We start from the raw sequence: 22,847 nt of genomic DNA on the forward strand, positions 1-22,847 counted from the left end.
CTAAATCATTGAGTCGGGACCCCCAAGTGACTTGTGTTAAAAGAATAAAGACTCATGCACAATGGTTGAGATGAAACGACAAAGACCTTTATACATCTCCAACGTATCTATAATTTTTGATGATTTCATGCTATTATCTTGTCAAACTTTGGATGCTTTGTATGCCTTTTATATCTTTTTTGGGACTAACTTATTAACTCAGTGCCAAGTGTCAGTTCCTATTTTTCCGTGTTTTTGACCCCTTTCAGAGGACGATTTTAAACGGAGTCCAAACAGAATGAAACTTCCAAAAAGATTTTTTCCGGAAGAGAAGACGTTTCGGGGAACTTGAGAACCAAGGCACGGGGCTACCAAGGACCCCACAAGCCCCCTAGCCGTGGCCAGGGTGCGCGCCTCCCAAGCTTGTGGGTTCCCTGGGCGACCTCTGCCCTAGGTCTTTCGCCTATATATTCCCAAAAATTCCAAAAAAAATTAGGAGATCATCGAAAGTACTTTTCCACCGCCGCAAGCTTCTATCTCCGCAAGATCCCATCTGGGGCACGTTCTAGTGCCATCCCGGAGGGGGAATTCAGATACGGAGGGCTTCTTCATCAACACCAAGACCTCTCCGATGATGCGTGAGTAGTTCACCATAGACCTACGGGTCCATAGCTAGTAGCTAGATGGCTTTCTCTCTCTCTTGGATCTTCAATACAAAGTTTTCCATGATCTTCATGGAGATCTATCCAATGTAATCTTATTTTGCGGGGTGTTTGTCAAGATCCGATGAATTGTGGATTTATGATCAGATTATCTATGAATCTTATTTGAATTTCTTCTGATCTCTCTTATGCATGATTTCATATCCTTGTAATTCTCTTCGAGTTGTGGGTTTTGTTTGGCCAACTTGATCTATGATTCTTTCAATGGGAGAAGTGCTTGGTTTTGGGTTCGTAGCGTGCGCTGTCCTCACTCAGTGACAGAAGGGGTAGCGAGGCACGCATCATGTTGTTGCCATCAAGGGTAAAAAGATGGGGTTTTCATCATTGGTCTGAGTTTATCCCTCTACATCATGTCATCTTGCTTAAGGCATTACTCTATTCGTCATGAACTCAATACACTAGATGCGTGCTGGATAGCGGTTGATGTGTGGAGTAATAGTAGTAGATGCAAAAAGTATTGGTCTACTTGTCTTGGACGTGATGCCTATATGTATGATCACTGCCTTAGATATCGTCATGACTTTGCGCGGTTCTATCAATTGCTCGACAGTAATTTGTTCACCCACCGTAGTATTTTCTAATTTGAGAGAAGCCTCTAGTGAACACTATGGCCCCCGGGTCTACTTTACACAATATTTTCAGCCTTACTCTTTTACTTCGTTGCACTTTCCGCCTTCAGATCTCACTTTGCAATAAATCTTGAAGGGATTGACAACCCCTTTATAGCGTTGGGTGCAAGCTCTTTTGTGTTTGCGCAGGTACTCTGGACTTGACAAGATTCTCCTACTGGATTGATACCTTGGTTCTCAAACTGAGGCAAATACTTACTGCTCCTGTGCTGCATCACCCTTTCCTCTTCAAGGGAAAAACAACGCAAGCAAGTCTCCGTCAACGTGTCAATTTCTAACATTGTTGTTTGAGAAGTAGCAGAAGGATTTCTGGCGCCGTTGCCAGGGAGGATCAAGTCAAGAACTCATCCAAGTAAGTGTCGCAAACTCATCTCTTGCATTTACTTTTTTTCCTCTCGTTTTCCTCTCCCCCACTTTTGAAAAAAACAAAAATTTACAAAAATATTTGCCTTTTTCGTTTGTCTTTTTCGTTCGCCCTTTTCTCTCGCTTGCTCTTTGTCTGCTTGTCTTCCTTCTAAGACCTCTATGGCCCAACCAATGGATTTTGATGCTCACTATGCGAGGTTGGAAGAAATTGAAACTAGTGTTAAAGGATTCATGTCTACACAGTTTGAATACAATAGTTACTTTCGTAGAGAACTGAAGGAGCAAAATTCGTTTTTGGATTTTATGAACAAAGAAGTTGATGATATGGCCAAAGAATTCCTTGCGCTAAATTCTCAGTTTTCTCGTCTTGAAAAATTGCTATGCCAGATTTCTGATAAACATGCTACTTTAGTCAATAAAATGGCTGCTAAACCTGAAATTTCTGATGAGAATCACAAAGGTCTTAAAGTGCTTGGTGTGACTCCCATTGAATCTTTGTTTTCTTGTGTCAAACCTAATGATGATGGGGCTGGATATGAATCCACTTTGGTTCAAAACCGCCCCATTGATTCGGAATCCATCTATCTTGATGCTAAAAGCATTGAAAGTGGAGTAGAAGATATTAAAACTTTGAGTAGTAATGAAATTACTACCTTGGATTTCGAGGAATTCAATTATGAAAGTTGCTCCTTGATTGATGCAATCCATGCTAAACTCTCCACATGCTTATAGCCAAAACAAGGCCTTCACCGAGCATATCATCGAAGCTATGATAAAATCTCTTGAAGAGAAACTTGAATTGGAAGTGTCTATCCCTAGAAAGCTTCATGATGAGTGGGAACCTACTATCAAAATCAAATTCAAAAACTATGAATGCAATGCTTCGTGTGATTTGGGTGCTAGTGTTTCCGCGATTCCAAAGTCTTTATGTGATGTTCTGGGTTTAAATGAGATTGAGGAGTGTTCTCTTAATTTGCATCTTGCAGATTCTACTGTCAAGAAACCCATGGGAAGCATCAATGATGTTCTTATTGTTGCAAAAAGTAACTATGTACTCGTGGATTTCATTGTGCTTGACATTGATTGCAATCCTACATGCCATATTATTCTTGGTAGACGTTTCCTAAGGACTATCGGTGCTAACATCGATATGAAGGAAGGGAATGTTAGATTTCAATTTCCTTTAAATAAGGGCATGGATCACTTTCCTAGACAGAAAATAAGATTTCCTTATGAATACATGATGAGGGCTACTTATGGTTTGAGCACCAAAGACAACGATACATGATTCTATCGCTTTATGCCTAGCTAAGGGCATTAAACAATAACGCTTGTTTGGAGGCAACCCAATGAATTTATCTTTTTTATTTCTGTTTTGTTGCATCCACACCATCATAATTCTTTTAGGATAATGTCTTTTGTGTTTCTTTTTGTGTTTGAGCCAAGCAAAACCTTTATGACTAGTCTTGGTGATGGTTGTTTGATCCTACTGAAGAAGACAAGAAACTTTTCGTTGACGAGATTATTTTTCATTTTTATTCAGAAAGAGATTTTTAGTTTATTCTTTTTGCTGCTGGTATATATGCCATTTGCCCAGGCATTTGTAAGTTTTCAGAATTTTTGAGGTACCACAAGTATACTAAGTATACAGATTGCAACAGACTGGTCTGTTTTTGACAGATTCTGTTTTTGTTAAGTTGGTTACTTGTTTTGATGAAACTATGGATAGTATCAGGGGGTACTAGCCATGGAAAAGTGAGAATATAGTAATCTGACAACAATATAAATAGAAATCAAGATTTCTACAGTACCTAAAGAGGTGGTAGTTTGTTTTCTTGTGCTAATGGTATCACGAGTTTCTATTTAAGTTTTGTGTTGTGAAGTTTTCAAGTTTTGGGTGATGTTCTCATGGAAAAATAGATAAGGAGTGGAAAGAGCTCAAGATTGGGGATCCCCAAGGCATCCCAAGCCAAATTAAAGGACACCAAAAAGCCTAAGCTTGGCAATGCCCCGGGAAGGCATCCCCTCTTTCGTCTTCAATCCATCGGTAACATTACTTGGAGCTATATTTTTATTCACCACATGATATGTGTTTTGCTTGGAGCGTCTTGTATCGTAGGATTCTTGTCTTTTGTTGTGTCACAATCATCCTTTCTGCACACCTTTTGAAAGATACATGCACTCATCGTGATTTTGCTAGAATGCTCATCGTGCTTCACTTATATCTTTTGAGCTAGATAATTTTGCTCTATGTGCTTCACTTAGATCTTTTAGAGCACGGCGGTGCGTGACTTGGTAGTTGGCTTGTGCTATGAAAGTAGTCCCAAAGGTGATAGGTACCCAAAGAGGATACAAAAACCTCCATCTTCATGTGCATTGAGTAGAAAGAGAAGTTTTGATTCCTCTCAATTAGTTTTGAGATGTGGATTTGGTAATATTAAGAGTTATGTTAGTAGGGTGTCGTGAATCTACAAATACTTGTGTTCAAGTTAGTGATTCCCGTAGCATGCACGTATGGTGAACCGCTATGTTAGGATGTTGGAGCATAATTGATCTATTGATTGTCATCCTTTGTGTTGTGGTCAGGATCGCGCGATGGTTAACACCCACCAACCCTTCCCCTAGGAGTATGCGTTTAGCACTTTGTTTTGATTACTAATAAAAACTTCCGCAAGAAGTATGTGAGTTCTTCATGACTAATGTGAGTCCATGTTATAGATGCACTTTCACCTTCCACCATTGCTAGCCTCTCTAGTGACGCGCAATTCTCGCCGGTGCACAAACCCACCATATGCCTTCCTCAAAACAGCCACCATACCTACCTACTATGGCATTTTCATAGCCATTCCAAGATATATTGCCATGCAACTCCCACCGTTCAGTCTCATGACTTGTGCCGTCACTCTCATATTGCCAATGCATGATGGTAAGATAGCTAGCGAGATGTTTCAACAGCATACGCCAAGCTAGATCGTTGCACATCCCGGTACACTGCCGGAGGCATTTCCTATAGAGTCATCTTCGTTCTAAGCTTTGAGCTGTGAGTAAATAAAAGTGTGATGATCATCATTATTAGAGAACTGTGTGATGTGCAGGGAAAAAAAGAGGCCAAAGAGCCCAAATAAAAAAAGAGAATAAAAAAGAGAGGCCCAAGAGCCCAAATAAAAAAAAGAGAGAAAAAGAGAGAAGGGACAATGATACTATCTTTTTCCACACTTGTGCTCCATAATAGCACCATGTTCTTCATGATTGAGAGCCTCTCGTTTTGTCAACACCATATGCTAGTGGGAATATTTATTATATAACTTGGCTAGTATATTCCATTGATGGGCTTCCTCAAAATTGCCCTAGGTCTTCATGAGCAAGCAAGTTGGATGCACACCCACTAGTTCTCCTTTTGAGCTTTCACATACTTATAGCTCTACTGCATCCTTTGTATGGCAATCCCTACTCATTCACATTGATATCTATTAATGGGCATCTCCATAGCCCTTTGATACGCCTAGTCAATGTGACCATCTCCTCCCTTTTTGTCTCACAACCACCACCACACTCTATTCCACCTATAGTGCTATATCCATGGCTCACGCTCATGTATTGCGTGATAGTTATAAAAGGTTTGAGAAAGTAAGAGTGCGAAAACAATTACTTGGCCAATACTGGGGTTGTGCATGATTTAAATTAGTTGTGTGAGGATGATGGAGCATAGCCAGACTATATGACTTTGTAGGGATAACTTTGTTTGGCCTTGTTATTTCAAAAGTTCTTGATTACCTTGCTAGTTTGCTTGAAGTATTATTGTTTTCATGTCAATAGCAAACTATTGTTTTGAATCTTACGGATTAGAACATTCATGTCACACAAAAGAAGTTACAAAGGACAACTATGCTAGGTAGCATTCCACATCGAAAATTCAGTCTTTATCACTTCCCTACTCGAGGACGAGCAGGAGTTAAGCTTGGGGATGCTTGATACGTCTCCAACGTATCTATAATTTTTGATGGTTTCATGCTATTATCTGGTCAAACTTCAGATGCTTTGTATGCCTTTTATATCTTTTTTGGGACTAACTTATTAACTCAGTGCCAAGTGCCACTTCCTGTTTTTGCCGTGTTTTTGACCCCTTTCAGAGGAGGATCTTAAACGGAGTCCAAACGGAGCGAAAATTCCAAAAAGATTTTTTCGGAAACACAAGACGATCGGGGAACTTGAGAACCAAGGCAGGGGGGCCACCAAGGACCCCACAAGCCCCCTAGCCGCGGCCAGGTGGACCCGTGCCTCCCAGGCTTGTGGGATCCCTGGGCCACCTGTGCCCTAGGTCTTTCTCCTATATATTCCCAAAAATTCCAGAAACAATCAGGAGATCATCAAAAGTATTTTTCCGCCGCCGCAAGCTTCTGTCTCTGCAAGATCCCATCTGGGGCACATTCTGGTGCCCTGTTGGAGGGGGGATTCAGATACGGAGGGCTTCTTCATCAACACCATGACCTCTCTGATGATGCGTGAGTAGTTCACCATAGACCTACGGGTCCATAGCTAGTAGCTAGATGGCTTTCTCTCTCTCTCTTGGATCTTCAATACAAAGTTCTCCATGATCTTCATGGAGATCTATCCGCTGTAATCTTCTTTTGCGGTGTGTTTGTCGAGATCCGATGAATTGTGGATTTATGATAAGATTATCTATAAAACTTATTTGAGTTTCTTCTGATCTCTCTTATGCATGATTTATATCCTTTTAATTCTCTTCGAGTTGTGGGTTTTGTATGGCCAGCTTGATCTATGATTCTTTCAATGGGAGAAGTCCTTGGTTTTGGGTTCATACTGTGCGGTGACCTTCACCCAGTGACAGAAGGGGTAGCGAGGCACGCATCGTGTTGTTGCCATCAAGGGTAAAAAGATGGGGTTTTCATCATTGGTTTGAGTTTATCCCTCTAGATCATGTCATCTTGCTTAAGGTGTTACTTTGTTCGTCATCAATTCAATACACTAGATGCATGCTGGATAGCGGTCGATGTGTGGAGTAATGGTAGTAGATGCAGAAAGTATCGGTCTACTTGTCTCGGACGTGATGCCTATATGTATGATCATTGCCTTAGATATTGTCATGACTTTGCGCGGTTCTATCAATTGCTCGACATTAATTTGTTCACCCACCATAATATTTTCTATTTTGAGAGAACCCTCTAGTGAACACTATGGCCCCTGGGTCTACTTTACACCATATTTTCAGCCTTACTCTTTTACTTCGTTGTACTTTCTGCCTTCAGATCTCACTTTGCAATCAATCTTGAAGGGATTGACAACCCTTTTATAGCGTTGGGTGCAAGCTCTTTTGTGTTTGCGCAGGTACTCTGGACTTGACGAGATTCTCCTACTAGATTGATACCTTGGTTCTCAAACTGAGGGAAATAATTACTGCTCCTGTGCTGCATCACCCTTTCCTCTTCAAGGGAAAAACCAGCGCAAGCAAGTCTCCGTCAACGTGTCAATTTCTGACACTATTGTTTGTGAAGTAGCAGACCCCGAGTTTCAGGGGTGTCAACTTTATTATATTGAACATAGAGGTATATACATATGTATGTACAATGAGGTCGATCTAGTGGCTCTAAGTATAATAAGGCTGAAGATGAGCAATATTCCAACGCCTGCTGGTCACCTTTTTAGACGTGTGTGACTTCTTGTGCGAACGTATGTCAACCAGGTAATATGACCCATTTTTTAAGTTCTTGCTGATGACAAAAGGCCCTTCCCACGGTGGCGAAAGCATATGCATGCATTTTTGGTCTTGAATCAAATCCAGCACTAAGTCACCTTCCTGGAAAGTGCGCCTACGAACTCTACGGCTATGATAGTGACATAGGTCTTGTTGATAGATAGCTGACCATTAGGCTGCTAGATCACGTTCCTCTTCCAATGCATCCAGGGAGTCCTAATGAGCTTTTTCACTATAATACTCGACATAAGCGATAACCTGGCAAGAATCATGTCTCATGTCACTAGGCACAACTGATTTTGCTCCATAAACCAAGAAAAATGGCATGTAGCGTGCGGATCTGTTGGGAGTAGTCCGTATGCTCCAAAGTACTGTGGGAAGTTCCTTGAACCAACAACCAGGAGTTCGCTCGAGGGGAACTATAAGCTGGGGTTTGATTCCACGTAGTATCTCCTGGTTAGCTCGCTCACCTTGTCCATTAGACTGTGGATGTACGTTTGAGCCTAAATCTAGCCGATGTGTTCTCGTTGACAAAACTATTCCATTGCTCCCTTGAACAAGTTTGTGGTGTTATCTATGATGATGTTGTGTGGATATCCAAAATGTAAAACTAGTTTTTTTTTAAATCCCCGTTGTCTCGGCATCATAATTGTTGATTGGTTGTGCTTCAACCCACTTGGTGAACTTATCAACTGCCACCAATATGTGGATCTCCTTATGTGATCATGGTTGAACGGACCGACCATGTCAAGCCCCAAACTGCAAATGGCCAAGTGATTGGAAACATCTACAACTCTTGGGCCGACACATGAGCTTGTTGTGCAAATTTTTGAGAACCATAGCACTTCCGCACAAATCCGTCGGCATTAGCATGGGAAATAAGCTAGTAAAAACCATGTCGGAAAGCCTTTGTTACCAATGATATTGAGACGACAGGATGACCTTCCGGTGTGGATTTCATTAAGGATCCCGCGACCTTCTATGGGGGAGACACAATGTTGAAACACAAAGGTAATTCTTCGTCAGTGTAACTCATTCATCACGATAGATTTGCAACACTTGATAATCGTTCAGGCGATGATTTCCTCATCTCGGAGCTCGCGATGGTTCAAATAAGCCAAGTTGGGGATTATCCAATCAGGGATAGCATGAAGAGACACAACAAGATGTGCCTCTTGGTCAGGAATAGCTTTGTCTTCCTCCTATGGCACCTTGACCGAGTGGTTGTGAAGCGCGTCAGGGAAAACATTAGAAATAACCGGCTTACAATGAGAACCGAGTGATGATAAAGCATATGCCACCTCGTTAAGCGAGTGATCAATGTGATCAACTTGATAACCCTGGAAATGACCTGCAATGATCATGACTACGCATCGGTTAGCTCCCATAAGAGGGTCCTTTGAATCCCAAGTTCCTGATACTTGCTAAGCCACCAAATCTGAATTGCCTAAACATCTGACCCGGCTTAGATTTATTCTCTTAGCCATGCAGAGCCCATGGAGGAGAGGCTCATACTCAGGTGCATTGTTAGTACAAGGGAACATGAGCCATAAGACATAACAAAAAATTTGTCACCTCGTAGGGAAGATAGAATAATTCCAGCCCCCGAGCCCTCCAACTGCCTAGAGCCATCGAAGTGTATTGTCTAGTATGTGTTTTCTGGCCTCTCCTAGGGTACTTGTAATTCAGTCCAATCATTAATGACATCGACAAATGTTGGAAATTTGATGGCTCTTCGAGGTACATATTTCACCTGGTGTGGTCCTAGCTCATTCACCCATTTAGCGATCCGGCCTATAACCTCCCGATTTTGTATGATAACTCCAAGAGGAGATGAGCTGACCAAAGTGATTGGATGTTTCCTAGAAATAATGTTTCATCTTATGACTAGCCATGAAGATACCGAATACCAGTTTCATCCAATGTTGGTATCACTGCATTTATAAGGTCAGAACTTCACTAATATAATAGGCAGGTGATACGTCTGCAACGTATCTATAATTTTTTATTGTTCCATGTTCTTATATTATCATCTTAAGATACATTTTCGGTCATAATGCACCAATTTATATTATTTTTGGCCACTAACCTATTAACCCTGTGCCCAGTGCCAGTTGTTATTTTCTGCGTGTTTTTTAGGTTTTCAGTAACAAACGAAGTCCAATTACCATGAAACTTTTTTATGATTTTTTCTGGACCAAAAGAAGACCCGAAAGCTTCGCGGGGATACCTAAAGCCACACATGGATTCTACACGACAACAGGGTGCGACTAGGTTGGTGGCCACACCCTGATGCCTTGTCGCCTCCCTGTGGCCCCTCTTGCCTCGTTCTCTAGACTATAAATTCCCAAATATGCCATTGTAAGTCTCTGTTCCTCGGTGACCACATCTGGAGCTCCGTTCTGACACTCTACCGGAGGGGGATCGATCACGGAGGACCTCTTCATCAACCTTGCTGCCCTTGTGATGATGTGTGAGTAGTTCATCACAACACTATGGGTATGTAGATAGTATCTAGATGGCTCTCTCTCCCTCTATCTCTTGATCTTCAATACAATGATCATCACATCTTCGCTTTGATCTATCTGATGTAATTCTTTTTTATGGCGTGTTTGTTTGGATCCGATGAATTGTGGATTTATGTTCAGATTATTCATGAAGAGTATATGAATCTTATCTGAGTTTTATGATTCTTATTTGCATGATCATCATAGCTTCACAAATCTGTCCGATCAATTGAATTTCTTTGGCCAAGTAGTTTGATCTTTCTTAAGTGGTAGATGTGCTTTGTAGTGGGTTCAACCTGGCAAATTTCTATATCCTAGTGTTAGAAGGGCACAAGATGTGTCCTTTTGTCTCTTCCACTAAGCATAAAACGATGTGGTTTATTCATATTGTTTGAGTTTACTTTGTCTACATCATGTCATTATTCTCCAAGCATTACTCTGTTTTACTTAATACTCTAGATGCATGTTGGATAGTGGTCGATGGGTGGAGTAATAGTAGTAGGTGCAGGAAGGAGTCAGCCCATTTGCTTATGGACGTGATGCTTGTATACACATGATCACTGTCGTGAAAATCGCATAATTATCATATCTTCTATCAATTGCCCAATAGTAATTTGTTCACCCACCATATCTTGCTTTCATGAGAGATGCCACTAGTGAACACTATAGCCATCGGGTCTATTTTCTTATATATTCAGAAAACTAATAATTTCCTCGCTGTCATTATTTGTCTTCTATTTTATTTTGCAAGTCACAACCATCTACAATTATCTACACACCTCATTCGCTTGCAAATAACGAGATGATGGATTGACAACCCTCTTGCCCGCGTTGGGTGCAAATTCTTTTCCCTTTTGTGCGCAACTGCTGCACACAGTTGAGTAGCGATATTCCTATTAGTTTGATAAACCTTGGTTTCTTAATCGAGGGAAATACTTACCTGTATTGTGTTGCCATAAGACGTTCCTCTTCACAAAAAACCCAACGCAGATCACAAGCATCAATATGTCGTTGCACTAGGTACTCCTTTCCTTCCTCCTTGCACTCGATAACAACTACTACACCCACTACTTTGTTATTTGCACCGATGTGCGGGAGCATAGGCTCTTTTTCAATCGGGGCGGCAAGAATGGGCAGCTCGACCAGCTGCTTCTTGAGAGCTTCGAAAGCGTCATTGCAGCATCAGTCCAGACAAAATTGTTAGTCTTTCTCAACAATTGGTAGAGAGGAATCGCCTTCTCACCAAGCTTGCTTATAAACTGGCTCAAAGTTGTGATGCGATCGCCATGCATTGGGCGTTGTTGTTAATAGTCGGCTTTGAAAGTGAGGTTACGGCTTTGATCTTGTCCGGGTTAGACTCGATGCCATGCTTTGTTATCGAGAATCCTAGTAATTTGCCCGCAGGAACACCAAAAACATACTTGGCCGGGTTAAGCTTCATTTTCTACACGCAAAGGTTGCCATACGTTTCCTTGAGGTCATCCAGCAGAGTCTCATTCTTCTACTCCCTCCGTTCCTAAATATAAGTCTTTTTAGAGATTCCATTAGAGGACTACATATGGAGGAAAATGAGTGAATCTAAATTATAATGTATGTCTACATACATCCGTATGTAGTTTTCTAGTAGAAACTCTTAAAAGACTTATATTTAGGAACGGAGGGAGTAGGATTTAACCAAAATATTGTCGACATAAGCATGAACATTGCACACAATCTATTTGTGTAAGCAGTTCTGAACACAACATTCATATGTAGCCCCGCACTCTTAAGCCCAAAAGGTATACAGACATAGAAGAAGGCTCCAAACAGGGTGATGAAATCCATATTCTCTTGATCATCAACATCCATATTAATCTGATGATAACCGGAGTAAGCATCCAAGAAACATAAACACTCGCAACCAGCTATAGCGTCGATAATCTGGTCAATGTGGGGAGGAGAAAACGGGTCCTTGGGACAAGCTTTGTTGACATCTATGTAAACAACAAACAGATTCCAAGTGTCGTTCTTCTTTAGAACAAGCACTGTTGAGCCCTAGTGTGTTGTGGCAAAGACCTCGACCCTGTCCACGGTGCACTACCGCTCGCGTATAAATAGGCCTTCCACGATCTCTCTCTCCCCTCTAGACTCCCTCTCCACCTCCTAATTGTGTGCCAGAACCACTCAAGCCTCCCCTTAACCTCCCTGTCCTCGGGGTCGACGGGAGCTCTGCCGCACTGGGTCCATTGTCGATCTCTAGGCACGACCACTCCCCGACCCTCTTTTTTCTTACTACGAGACTCCCTCACCTCCCTGGTCATCTCCCATCTCTTCCCCATTCCTTTGCAGCCAGACAACATCAACGGTGATTGATGGGGTTGTACATTAGGGGTAGGCCTACGGACCTGCCTCCTTAGGCCTACCTAGGTCCCCTTGCAGACATCAGTGTCCTTAAACTCACATGTACAACCTCGACCTCATTCGGTTCAGCAACCGTCACTCATCCTGCCTGGAGTCACTTGGACCACCTTGTGTCTGTCGTACGCAACTTGGCACTCGGACCACAGCAAGGTGAAGGCACTAAAGAGGTTACAACAATGAAGGACTTAATCCATGGCATGAAGTACAGTGAAGACTCGTGTTACCAGTAACACCGAGGGTTAAAGCTGTCGTTTCTAGTGACTTCCCTCTTTGATAGCATTAATTGCCATGTAATAAAGCTCGGTCGGTCTTGGCAGCAACTATGATGACACTCGGCAGAGAGATCCTCTTCGGTTCCCTCAGCTGCATCGTCGACGACTCGACGTGGCTGCAGGATGCGCCCCTGGACACCGACGCCCTCCCCGCACGAGGTACGTCGCATTTTAGTGCAATCATGCATAGAGTCCTGATCCGGCAGCCATCGGTGCTTGATACGTCTCCAACGTATCTATAATTTTCTATGGTTTCATGCTATTATCTTGTCAAACTTTGGATGTTTTGTATGCCTCTAATATCTTTTTTGGGACTAACTTATAAACTCACTACCAAGTGCCAGTTCCTGTTTTTTCCATGTTTTTGACCCTTTTCAGAGGAGGATTTTAAATGGAGTCCAAACGGAACGAAACTTCGAAAAAGATTTTTTCCGAAACAGAAGAAGATCGGGGAACTTGAGAACCAAGGCAGGGGGCCACCAGGGACCCCACAAGCCCCCTAGCCGCGGCAAGGGGGGCCCGCGCCTCCCAGGCTTGTGGTCTCCCTGGGCCACCTCTGCCTTAGGTCTTTCGCCTATATATTCCCTAAAATCCGAGAAAAATCAGGAGATCAACAAAAACAATTTTCGCTGCCGCGAAGCTTCTATCTTCGCAAGATCCCATCTGGGGCATGTTCTGGTGCCCTGCCAGAGGGGGGATTCGGATATGGAGGGCTCCTTCACCTACACCATGACCTCTCCGATGATGCGTGAGTATTTCACCATAGAGCTAAGGGTCCATAGCTAGTAGCTAGACGGCTTCTTCTCTCTCTTGGATCTTCAATACAAAGTTCTCCATGATCTTCATGGAGATCTATCCGATGTAATCCTCTTTTGCGGTGTGTTTGTTGAGATCCAATGAATTCTGGATTTATGATCAAGTTATCTATGAATCTTATTTGAGTTTCTTCTGATCTCTTATATGCATGATTTCATATCCTTGTAATTCTCTCCGAGTTGTGGGTTTTGTTTGGCGAACTAGATCTATGATTCTTGCAATGGGAGAAGTGCTTGGTTTTGGGTTCATACCATGCGGTGACCTTACCCAGTGACAGAATGGGTAGCGAGGCACCATCGTGTTGTTTCCATCGAGGGTAAAAAGATGGGGTTTTTATCATTGGTTTGAGATTATCCCTCTAAATCATGTCATCTTGCTTAAGGCGTTACTCTGTTCGTCATGAACTCAATACACTAGGTGCATGCTAGATAGCGGTCGACGTGTGGAGTAATAGTAGTAGATGCAGAAAGTATCGTTCTACTTGTCTCGGACGTGATGCCTATATGTATGATCATTGCCTTAGATATCGTCATGACTTTGCGCGGTTCTATCAATTGCTCAACAGTAATTTGTTCACCCACCATAATATTTGCTATTTTGAGAGAAGCCTCTAATGAACACTATGGCCCCCCGTGTCTACTTCACACCATATTTCCAGCCTTACTCTTTTACTTCGTTGCACTTTCCGCCTTCAGATCTCACTTTGCAATCAATCTTGAAGGGATTGACAACCCCTTTATAGCGTTGGGTGCAAGCTCGTTTGTGTTTGCACAGGTACTCTGAACTTGACGAGATTCTCCTACTCGATTGTTACCTTGGTTCTCAAACTGAGGGAAATACTTACTTCTCCTGTGCTGCATTACCCGTTCCTCTTCAAGGGAAAAAACAACGCAAGCCGAGACTCTGTCAACATGTCAATCTCTCGCGCTGTTGTATGTTGCCGTAGCAGAAGAATTTCTGGCGCCGTTGCTGGGGAGATTCAAGTCGAGAACTCATCCAAGTAAGTGTCGCAAACTCATCTCTTGCACTTACTTTTTTTTGCCTCTCGTTTTCCTCTCCCCCACTTCTGAAAAACAAAAATTTACAAAAAAAAATATTTGCCTTTTTCGTTTGCCTTTGTCGTTCGCCCTTTTCTCTCGCTTGCTCTTTGTTCGCTTGTGTGCTTGCTTGCTTGCTGAAGTCACTATGAATGAAAACACCAAACTTTGTGAGTTATCGAATACTAATAATAATGATTTTATTAGTACTCCGATTGCTCTCGTCGCTAGTGCGAGTCATACAAAATCAATGCCGCTTTGTTGAATCTTGTTAGGAAAGAGCAATTTTCCGTCCTTCCTAGTGAAGATGCCGCATCCCATCTTAATACCTTCATAGAGCTTTGCGATATGCAAAAGAAGAAAGATGTGGATAATGATGTGACTAAATTGAAGCTTTTTCCTTTCTCGTTGCTAGATCGAGCAAAAACTTGGTTTTTGTCTTTGCCCAAAAATAGTATTGATTCTTGGGATAAGTGCAAAGATGCTTATATATCCAAGTATTTTCCGCCGGCTAAGATTATCTCTCTCCGTAATGATATCATGAATTTTAAGCAACTTGATCATGAACATGTTGCACAATCTTGGGAGAGAATGAAATTGATGATTAGAAATTGTCCCGCTCATGGCTTGAGTCTTTGGATGATTATACAATTCTTCTACGCTGGCTTGAATTTCGCTTCTAGAAATATCTTGGACTCCGCCTCAGGTGGAACGTTCATGTAATCACGTTAGGAGAAGCCACAAAACTCCTAGACAATGTCATGACGAACTACTCTCAGTGGCACACTGAAAGGTCACCTACTAGTAAGAAGGTACACGCTATAGAAGAAATTAACTCGTTGAGTGCTAAGATGGATGAGTTAATGAATTTGGTTTCTAGTAGAAGTGCCCCTTTAGATCCTAATGATATGCCCTTGTCTTCCTTGATTGAGAGTAGAAATGCTAGCTTGGATGTTAATTTTGTTGGTAGGAATAATTTTGGCAACAACAATGCTTTTAGAGGAAACTATGTTCCTAGGCCTTTTCCTAGTAACCCCTCTAATAACTTTGGCAATTCCTACAACAATACTAATGGAAATTACAATAGATTACCCTCTGATCTAGAGAGTAATATCAAAGAGTTTATCAACTCGCAAAACATTTTCAATGCCTCCATAGAGGAAAAACTACTCAAAATTGACGATTTGGCTAAGAGCGTTGATAGAATGTCTATTGATATTGATGCTTTGAAAGTTAGATGTGCTCCTCCCAAGATCAATATGGATGAAACTTTGAAAGCTATGCGTGTTTCCAAGAGTGAGAGCAAAGAAAGAACCGCCCAAATTTGTGCTAGACATGAATGGCTCAAAAGGGCATGTTCTCGTGATAAGAATCACGAAGATCTTAAAGTACTTGTTGTGACTCCCATTGAATCTTTGTTTTCTTGTGTCAAACCTAATGATGATGGGGCTGGATATGAATCCACTTTGGTTGAAAAACGCCCCAATGATTCGGAGTCCACCTATCTTGATGTTGAAAGCATTGAAAGTGGAGTAGAAGATATTAAAACTTTGAGTAGTAATGAAATTACTACTTTTGATTTCAAGGAATTCAATTATGATAATTGCTCCTTGATTGAATGCATTTCCTTGATGCAATCCATGCTAAACTCTCCACACGCTTATAGCCAAAACAAGGCCTTTACCGATCATACCGTCGAAGCTATGATAAAATATCTTGAAGACAAACTTGAATTGGAAGTCTCTATCCCTAGAAAGCTTCATGATGAGTGGGAACCTTCTAACAAAAACAAAATTAAAAACTATGAATGCAATGCTTTGTGTGATTTGGGTGCTAGTGTTTCTACGATTCCAAAGTCTTTATGTGTTGTTCTTGGTTTTAATGAGATTGAGGAGTGTTCTCTTAATTTGCATCTTGCGGATTCTACTATCAAGAAACCCGTGGGAAGGATCAATGATGTTCTTATTATTGCAAATAGGAACTATGTACCCGTGGATTTCATTGTGCTTGACATTGATTGCAATCCTACATGCCCTATTATTCTTGGTAGACCTTTCCTAAGGACTATCGGTGCTATCATCGATATGAAGGACGGGAATATTAGATTTCAATTTCCTTTAAAGAATGGCATGGAGCAATTTCCTAGAAATAAAATAAGATTGCCTTATGAATCCATGATGAGGGCTACTTATGGTTTGAGCACCAAAAACGACGATACGTGATTCTATCGCCTTATGCCTAGGTAAGGCCGTTAAACAATAGCGCTTGTTGGGAGGCAACACAATGAATTTATTTCTTTTTCTTTCTATTTTGTTGCGTCCACACCATCATAATTCTGTTATGATTGTGTCTTTTGTGTTTCTTTTCATGTTCGAGCCAAGCAAAACCTTTATGACTAGTCTTGGTGACGGTTGTTTGATCCTGCTGCAAAAAGAAAGAAACTTTTCGCTCACGAGATTAGTTTTCATTTTTATTCAGAAAGAGATTTTGAGTTGATTCTTTTTGCTGCTGGTTGATATAACTTTTGCCCAGGCAGTCATAAGTTTTCAGAACTTTTGAGGTACCACAAGTATACGAAGTATACAGATTGCTACAGACTGGTCTGTTTTTCACAGATTCTGTTTTTGTTGAGTTGGTTTCTTGTTTTCATGAAACTATGGATAGTATCGGGGGAAACTAGAGATGGAGAAGTGAGAAGACAGTTATCTAACACCAATATAAATATAAATCAAGATTGCTACGGTACCTAGAGACTTGGTAGTTTGTTTTCTTGTGCTAATGATATCACGAGTTTCTGTTTAAGTTTTGTGTTGTGAAGTTTCAAGTTTTGGGTGATGTTCTCATGGACAAAGGGATAAAGAGTGGAAAGAGCTAAAGCTTGGGGATGCCCAAGGCATCCCAAGCCAAATTCAAGGACACCAAAAAGCCTAAGCTTGGGGATGCCCCGGGAAGGCATCCCCTCTTTCATCTTCAATCCATCGGTAACATTACTTGGAGCTATATTTTTATTCACCACATGATATGTGTTTTGCTTGGAGCGTCTTGTATCGTAGGAGTCTTTTCTTTTTGTTGTGTCACAATCATACTTTCTACACACCTTTTTGAGAGAGATACATGCACTCATCGTGATTTTGCAAGAATGCTCATCGTGTTTCACTTATATCTTTTGAGCCAGATAATTTTTCTCTATGTGCTTCACTTAGATCCTTTAGAGCACGGCGGTGCGTGACTTGTTAGTTGGCTTATGTGGAAGTAGTCACAAAGGTGATAGGTACCCAAAGAGGATACAAAAACCTCCATCTTCATGTGCATTGCATAGAAAGAGAAGTCTTGATTCCTCTCAATTAGTTTTGAGACGTGGATTTGTTAATTTTAAGAGTTATGTTAGTAGGGTGTTGTGAATCTAGAAATACTTGTGTTGAAGTTAGTGATTCCCTTAGCATGCACGTATGGTGAACTGCTATGTTAGGAAGTCAGAGCATAATTGATCTATTGATTGTCATCCTTTGTGTTGAGGTCAGGATCGCGCGATGGTTAACACCTACCAACCCTTCCCCTAGGAGTATGTGTTTAGCACTTTGTTTTGATTACTAATAAAAACTTCCGCAACAAGTATGTGAGTTCTTCATGCCTAATGTGAGTCCATTGTATAGATGCACTTTCACCTTCCACCATTGCTAGCCTCACTAGTGCCGTGCAACTTTTGCCGGTACACAAACCCACCATATGCCTTCCTCAAAACAGCCACCATACCTACCTACTATGGCATTTTCATAGCCATTCCAAGATATATTGACATGCAACTCCCACCGTTCCATCTCATGACTTGTGTCGTCACTCTCACATTGCCATTGCATGATGATAAGATAGCTGGCGAGATGTTTCAACTTCATACGCCAGGCTAGATCGTTGCACATCTTGATACACTGCCGGAGGCATTTCCTGTAGAGTAATCATCATTCTAAGCTTTGAGCTGTGAGTAAATAAAAGTGTGATGATCATCATTATTAGATCATTGTCCCATGTGAGGAAATAAAAAAGAGAGGCCAAAGAGCCCAAATAAAAAAAGGGGGGAAGAGGCCCAAGAGCCCAAATAAAAAAAGGAGAAAAAGAGAGAAGGGGCAATGCTACTATCTTTTTCCACACTTGTGCTTCATAATAGCACCATGTTCTTCATGATTGAGAGCCTCTCATTTCGTCACCACCATATGCTAGTGCGAATCTTTATTATATAACTTGGCTTATATATTACAATGATGGGCTTTCTCAAAATTACCCTAGGTCTTCGTGAGCAAGCAAGTTGGATGCACACCCACTAGTTCTCCTTTTTGAGCTTTCACTTACTTATAGCTCTAGTGCATCATTTGTATGGCAATCCCTACTCACTCAATTTGATATCTATTAATGGGCATCTCCATAGCCTTTGATACGCCGAGTCAATGTGACCATCTTCTCCCTTTTTGTCTCACAACCACCACAACACTATATTCCATCTATAGTGCTATATCCATGGCTCACGCTCATGTATTGCGTGATAGGTATAAAAAGTTTGAGAAAGTAAGAGTGTGAAAACAATTACTTGGCCAATACCAGGGTTGTGCATGATTTATATTAGTTGTGTGAGGATGATGGAGCATAGCCAGACTATATGATTTTGTAGGGATAACTTTCTTTGGCCTTGTCATTTTGAAAGTTCAAGATTACCTTGCTAGTTTGCTTGAAGTATTATTGTTTTCATGTCACTAGCAAACTATTGTTTTGAATCTTACGGATCTGAACATTCATGTCACACGAAAGAAGTTACAAAGGACAACCATGCTAGGTAGCATTCCACATCAAAAATTCAGTCTATATCACTTCCCTACTTGAGGACGAGCAGGAGTTAAGCTTGGGGGTGCCTGATACGTCTCCAACGTATCTATAATTTTTATGGTTTCATGCTATTATCTTGTCAAACTTTGGATGTTTTGTATGCCTTTTATATCTTTTTTGGGACTAACTTATTAACTCAGTGCCAAGTGCCAGTTCGTGTTTTTTCCATGTTTTTGAAACTTTTCAGAGGAGGATTTTAAACGGAGTCCAAACGGAACGAAACTTCCAAAAAGATTTTTTCCGAAACAGAAGAAGATCGGGGAACTTGAGAACCAAGGCAAGGGCCAGCAGGGACCCCACAAGACTCCTAGCCGCGGCCAGGGGGGCCGCGCCTCCCAGGCTTGTGGGATCCCTGGGCCACCTCTGCCCTAGGTCTTTCGCCTATATATTCCCTAAAATCTCGGAAAAAATCACGACATCAATGAAAACACTTTTCCGCCGCCGCAAGCTTCTGTCTGTGCAAGATCCCATCTGGGGCACGTTCTGGTGCCCTGCCGGAGGGTGATTCGGATACGGAGGGCTTCTTCATCAACACCATGACCTCTCCGATGATACGTGACTAGTTCACCATAGACCTAAGGGTCCATAGCTAGTAGCTAGATGGCTTCTTCTCTCTCTTGGATTTTCAATACAAAGTTCTCCATTATCTTCATGGAGATCTATCCGATGTAATCTTGTTTTCCGGTGTATCTGTCGAGATCCGATGAATTGTGGATTTATGATCAAGTTAACTATGAATCTTATTTGAATTTCTTCTAATCTCTTATATGCATGATTTCATATCCTTGTATTTCTCTTCGAGTTGTGGGTTTTGTTTGGCCAACTAGATCTATGATTCTTGCAATGGGAGAAGTGCTTGGTTTTGGGTTCATACCGTGCGGTGACCTCACCCAGTGACAGAAGGGGTAGCGAGGCACGCATCGTGCTGTTGCCATCAAGGGTAAAAATATGGGGGTTTTATCATTGGTTTGAGATTATCCCTCTAAATCATGTCATCTTGCTTAAGGCGTTACTCTATTCGTCATGAACTCAATACACTAGATGCATGCTGGATAGCGGTTGATGTGTGGAGTAATAGTAGTCGATGCAGAAAGTATCGGTCTACTTGTCTCGGACGGGATGCCTATATGTATGATCATTGCCTTAGATATCGTCATGACTTTTCCCGGTTCTATCAATTGCTCGACAGTAATTTGTTCACCCACCATAATATTTTCTATTTTGAGAGAAGCCTCTAGTGAACACTATGGCCCCCGGGTGTACTTCACACCATATTTTCAGCCTTACTCTTTTACTTCGTTGCACTTTCCGCCTTCAGATCTCACTTTGCAATAAATCTTGAAGGGATTGACAACCCCTTTATAGCGTTGGGTGCAAGCTTGTTTGTGTTTGCGCAGGTACTCTGGACTTGACGAGATTCTCCTACTGGATTGATACCTTGGTTCTCAAACTGAGGGAAATACTTACTGCTCCTGTGCTGCATCACCCTTTCCTCTTCAAGGGAAAAACCAACGCAAGGCCAGTTGACGTGTCAATTTCTGGTGCTGTTGTCTGTTTCCGTAGCAGTGTTATATCACTCGACACCCCCATGTCCCGCTGATGTTCACCACAAGTGCTCTGGGCGCTCGCGGATGCAGCGGTGGATCAAATACGCCATGGCCAACCAGGCCATTTTCGGATAGGTGGCCATGCTCACCTCTGATGAGCCCACCGTCGGCCTCTTCCCTTCATCGAGCCAGGAATCACTCAGAGACTCCGACTGCGATAGCAGCAGGGGTGCGGCCGAAATCCTGATGACTGACACCAACAGGGGAGGCAACACAGGTTACACCATGGAGAATTCTCCCAAACATGAAGGCGGAGAGCGTCACCACGGAGATGACAGCCACCACATTACGCACCAGCTCACCGAGCAACAGCGGGAGGAACTAGGGCAGAGGAGCGATCAAGTGCTCCACACCCCCATCATCGGGAACATCCCGGCGGAGATCGTGCTGGAGAACGTGCGACTCGCCAACCTGGTCGAGCACGAGTGCCTCAAACGACTCCGTCGTTTGCTCGACGCTTGGGCCGTGAGGGACCAGCCGAGCTCCAGCCGCAGTCGCACGCAATTGTTTCTGAACAACCGCCCGCGGTGCATCAAGGTGATGTGGAATCCTGTTCTGAACCTGGTCGATGCCACTCGGATTGCTGATTCCATTAAGTCAAGTGATAGCATGGTTGAGGAAGGCATTCGGCAGATTCAGACTCTGCTGAAAATAGCCATGCAGTAGAATTCCGCAGAGTCGCAATCGTGGCACCGAATTCACAGCAAGTCCGTGCAGGCAAACACCGTGGAGTCGTCTCATAACCCGCATGTGTATAGATGATGCCAAAGGTCTCCTCCTCCTCCGAGAGGCCCGTAGGGAGACTAGCGGCAGGGTCATCGGGACCGAAGAAGGTCACCCCCTCAGGAGAGTGTCTCACTCAGTCGCCGCCCTCACGACCGCAATCCAAGCCCCAATCGGCGTCGAGGTAATGAGGGCGGTGACTACCATTACAAAACACGTGATTGATCGATCACGATCTGGCCGAGGAGTGTCCAGCCTCGAGTGCTTCGGCCGACACATCCGAGAGGCCGAAATCCCCTCCAACTACTGGTTGGCCACAGGGATCCGTAAATTCAACGGCGAGTCGAAGCCAGAGACTTAGCTGGAAGACTACCTAGTGGTCGTCTAGATCGGCACCAGCGACAACTACGTTGCTATGAAATATTTGCCCATCATGTTGGAGGGGTCCGCGAGGGCATGGCTCAACCAGCTGCCCTCCAGCAGCATACACAATTGGGGCGATCTCGTCTGAGTGTTGGTCAAGACCTTTGAGAGCACGTACAAGCGCCCAGGCGGCTTGATGGAGCTGCAACATTGTGTCAAGAAGAGCAACAAGACTCTTAGGGAGTACATCCAGCGACGGACCACGCTCCACAACACCATTGAGAACGTCACCAAGCACCAGGCCGTGTGTGCTTTCAAAGCGGGCAGTCGGTATTGAGAGCTCATCCACAAGTTTGGCCAATCTGGTGACCTGTCCCCTGGTAGGGCCATGGAGAACTCCAATCAGTACGCAAATGGCGAGGAAGAGGACCGCCTCCGCAACAGCAAAGGCTGAGCTAGCAATACCCCTCAGTCGGGCAACGCTTGGAAGGAGCAAAAGTGAAAAGGCGACCCATCATGTAAAACCGAAGTAGGTGCTGACCCAGGACAAGGCAAAAAAATACAAAAAGAAGAAGGACTGGGCTGGCAATAAGAAAGCCAAGTCAAAGAGCACCCTATTGGACCAGCCAAGTGCGATACATTCTCGCAAAGACAAGGAGGGGGAGACTATTCCCGCCAAGCAGACAGCTCGCGACTGCCGTCTGCTCTGGATGGAGATGGGCCGAGAGCCCTCCGGTGAAAAGGAGGATGAGGACGACCCTGTGGATGCCTCCAGGTATCCCAACATTTAGGTGACCCTCATGATCTTTGCGGACGTCGAGAGCAAGAGCCGATTGAAAGT

The sequence above is a fragment of the Hordeum vulgare genome, chromosome 5H (genome assembly GCF_904849725.1).
Source record: "Hordeum vulgare subsp. vulgare chromosome 5H, MorexV3_pseudomolecules_assembly, whole genome shotgun sequence".
Lineage (NCBI taxonomy): Eukaryota > Viridiplantae > Streptophyta > Magnoliopsida > Poales > Poaceae > Hordeum > Hordeum vulgare.